Genomic DNA, 3,911 nt, shown 5'->3' on the forward strand with positions numbered 1-3,911 from the left:
CTTTCTGGAGATTCCTCACTTGCTGCCCTGTCCTTCAAGACTTGTCTGTAGAATCATTTTCTGGGAACTGCCCCTGTAACTTTAAAATCATTGTCCCTACCCTGAAAATATTACATTTACATTTCTTACATTTAAGCTATGAACTTGAGATCAACACCCCAGCTCTCGAGCACATTCATTTCAAAGGTCAGCTGAGTAAAGACGTTTTGTTGAAAGATCTGTCCAACGTAGTTGACGCGGTCGTCATCGAATCACTTTACTTCAGTCTTGATCTTGAAGAATATGGAAATAGAGTAGGGGACTTCATTAGAGCACTCTCTAATGTTAAATCCCTGCATTTGGACTCATTTACCACACACGTAAATTAAACACGTTTTTCATGGTCTATTATTAAATGGCTAAATACTTCTTGGACAAGCAGTGATTAATATTGTTGTAATTATTCAACTTTTCAGTGCCTCTACAATGCTTCTGAATTTGATCCTCCCATGTTTCATAATTTGGCACTCTTAAAGTTTGATGATGGTACTTCCTTTCGGCGTGGGCTACTACCCTTGCTTCGACAGTCTCCTAATCTTGAAGCGCTTCTTCTCCAAAAAGTATGTTCACATGATGATATGTTTGATTAGGTATGTTGTGTTATGTTCATAGGATGATATGTTTGTTCACATTGAATTAATATACTACTGAATCTTCTATTGACAGATTCCAGCAGATCATGAGGAAAAAACATCCATCTTTGAAGGATTTGATGGCTCAATGGATAAGCTGAAATTTGTTAGACATGTCCTAAAGGAGGCAAGCTTCTTAGAGACAACGAAACTCTCTTCTTCTTGTCTGAATTCAGAGGAGAAGCTTCATGTTCCGCAGGAATTATTGATGTTCCCAAGAAAATCTAGGACTTGTCAAATTGCAATTATCTGAATTCTATTTCTTTAAAGAAAGATGAACTAGGGCAAATTTTGTCTCCGGTCACAATTTGCTTGAACAAACTTTACTCAACACTTATGCAACTTGTGTCACCTTTGACGACCCTTAAAATAATCATTCTATATGTCTAAGGTTGTGACAAAAGCAATCCCAAACATACAATCACGGATTAGAGTCAAAACAGATAACTATCTGTCGAGCTGCTGTTGAGCCATGAGGCTGGAACAGCTCTTCAAGCTTGATAGATGCTAGCTGTCGAGCTTTAATGATAGACACTTTCAAACTTGAATCTTGGACAAACTTGCATGGCTTTAACACTTGAGCTTGAAACAAGGTTTCTTGAAATATTAAACACATCTTAAATCTACCCAAATACAAGTAAAGTGCGTTTTGTCAAATGATTAGCCAATTACATAAAATAGTGACATATGTTCTTAACAAGTGAATCACATATGTCCTAACACCAAGAATTTTATAAAAGTTGCTTATCTTTTCCATGCCACCAAATCATGCATATACATCACCAAATATGATGCCCTTTTCACAAATAATCACATACATTAAAAATTACAATATAAAGCTTTCTAGGAAAATATAGTTTCCATAAGCATAAAGCTCCAAATATATTTTGAAAAATATCCCATTAAAAAGCTACTTACCTTGCAACCTTCAAAAAGCTTAACTCTCCAAGCTCCAAAGGAGATTAGCTAGAACCTAAACAATATCAGACAAACCTATCACAATAAGCATAAAACTTGAAATTGTATCTAGCTACAAAATAGAAATTGTCAAATAAGCACCTTGATTAGGCATGCCTAGTATTTAGCCTCACAAAAATATTTTCCACTTCCAAAGTTTTTCAACCAATTCATTCGCAAGGCATAGACTCCAATTTATAAAATTAACCCATTTAAGGCATTATCTCTAACATCAAAACCTCAACACCTTCTAAGTACTTCCCACAAGGTTTACACCACATCAACAAGAGACCCATGATACCAAATATCATAATATCCTCCAAGACAAATGATTTGAATAGTTAATTAGCTCCAAATAATCAATAAAAATTATATTCACCATTTATTTCACATTAAAAAGCCAAAACCCCCAAATCTTCACCACTTAGCTAACTATCATTGTAAAAACTATAAACTCACTCATCAAATAAATCTACCAAGACAAAACCCATATATAAAAACCCGTAAATATCACTTCTAATGAGCATAAATCACATTGGTATTATTGTTAAAGCTTAGATAAATTTAACCTCAAGCAAAAGCATATAAACCCACCAAAAATATTAGAAAGTTTTACCTCAAATAGTAGAGATGAGTGAGCCTTACCCTTTTCCTGTGGAGTTTTTCGGTGATCTTGCTGAAAAATGGTGGTGGAAGTGGTGAGGAGTGGTACCGGCGGGAGAGTAAGGGAGTGAAGAGAGGAGAGTTTGTGAGGAAAATGAAAAGAAAAGAAACATGTAAAAGACCTTTGGTTGACCGGCCAAATAAGGAGAGATATTTGTGTGGTGGGGAAGTGAGTGGGGTAAGTGGGCATGTGTGTCTCCTAAAAAAAATTCTGATCTCCTTTCTTTTTTTTTTTTTTTTTTTTTTTTTTTTTTTTTTTTTTTTAATTTTATTGGGCTGTGGCGTTACATTCTCCCCCTCTTATAAAAATTATGCCCCGAAATTGTACATAGTAACCTTAGATTTCTTTCCATTATGCACCTTATCTATATCAAATAAGAGTCATTGCCTTGCAACAATTTAATTTTCTTTACTAGAGTTGGTTGAACTCTAACTAACCAAGTAGGCCTCTAAATGGCCTATACAACCTCAATTCTCAACCTTTCTAGATCTATAATATTTTTCTTTAGGTTGTATGCAAAGCAGCTAAAAAAAAGATAACAAGAGACTTTCTACTAAGCACACCAACAATAACATAGCCTTATGAAGGTGATAGTTAATAGAGCCATCATAGTCCTTAAACAATTTAAGCCATCTCCGTTGTCCCATATTTAGCTCATTCCAATTAAATAAATACTCTAAACTTTTATGATCCATACAAATCATGTCACCAAATTTTCAAGCAAACACAACTGCAGCTAACTCAAAGTCATGTGGGGAAATCTTTCTATGATTCTTACAACCTACTAAGATCCAATGTAATTTCATCCTTAGAGATCACATAACTTAACAACACTACTTGATCCAACCAAATTCACACTTCCCCAATTTAACAAACCACTTATTTTCTCTTAGTATTATTATTTTCTATTAATAATCCTCAAGTGTTCCTCATCTCTTCTAGACTCTTAGAATAAGTGAAAATATTATCAATGAACACAATGATAGAATGATCTAGTTAATCATGAAATGCCACATTCACCCAATCCTTAGAGGTAGTAGGGGCATTAATTAATCCAAATAGCATCATTAAGAACTCATAATGACCATATCTAGCCCAAAAGGCTATCTTTGGTATTTCCCAAATTTTCAACTAACAGTAACCAAAGTAAGATCAATCTTGGAAAATACTTGTGTTCTTTGCAACTAGCACAACAAGTCATCAACGCAAAGCAAGGGATATGTACTCTTAATGGTAACTCAATTTAGATCATGGTAGTTGGTACATAATGTAAGGTTGAAATTTATCAACCATCTTGTTGGCTTTATTCCGTGCCAATTTGCTTGTAATTTAGCACTTAGTAACCCTGTATTTAGGTGGGATTATTGTAAGGGTAGTGCGTAAGAAGATGTGAAGAAAAGCTCAAGTATATGCAAAGAAGTAGAGCTTCGAGGCTAGGACTCGCAGCTACAAGCTGCCAAATGCAGGCACGTGAGATGCACACAGGGAAGTTGAAGGGTCGCGCCAGCTGTCGCACTACAGGACAAAAGTCCTAGGCTGGCTAGGCCGTTACGTCGCGACTTGGACAAGCCGCGAGAGCCAAGCCGCCAATTTACCTTGTTTGGCAAAAAACTATCTCA

At 35.6% G+C, this 3,911-nt stretch overlaps 1 long non-coding RNA gene across 1 annotated transcript; it reads right to left on the bottom strand.

The window, feature by feature from the left end:
- Positions 1 to 1,248: 1,248 nt before the first annotated feature.
- Positions 1,249 to 2,438, bottom strand: LOC136066065 (uncharacterized). Its single transcript, XR_010627590.1, has 2 exons — positions 2,274 to 2,438; positions 1,249 to 1,644 (listed from the first exon to the last, which is right to left on the bottom strand). It is a non-coding gene; the product is annotated as an uncharacterized LOC136066065 (long non-coding RNA).
- Between the last annotated feature and the right edge of the window lie 1,473 nt (positions 2,439 to 3,911).

Source organism: Quercus suber, unplaced genomic scaffold (genome assembly GCF_002906115.3).
Source record: "Quercus suber isolate HL8 unplaced genomic scaffold, Cork oak 2.0 scaffold_1730, whole genome shotgun sequence".
Classification (NCBI taxonomy): domain Eukaryota; kingdom Viridiplantae; phylum Streptophyta; class Magnoliopsida; order Fagales; family Fagaceae; genus Quercus; species Quercus suber.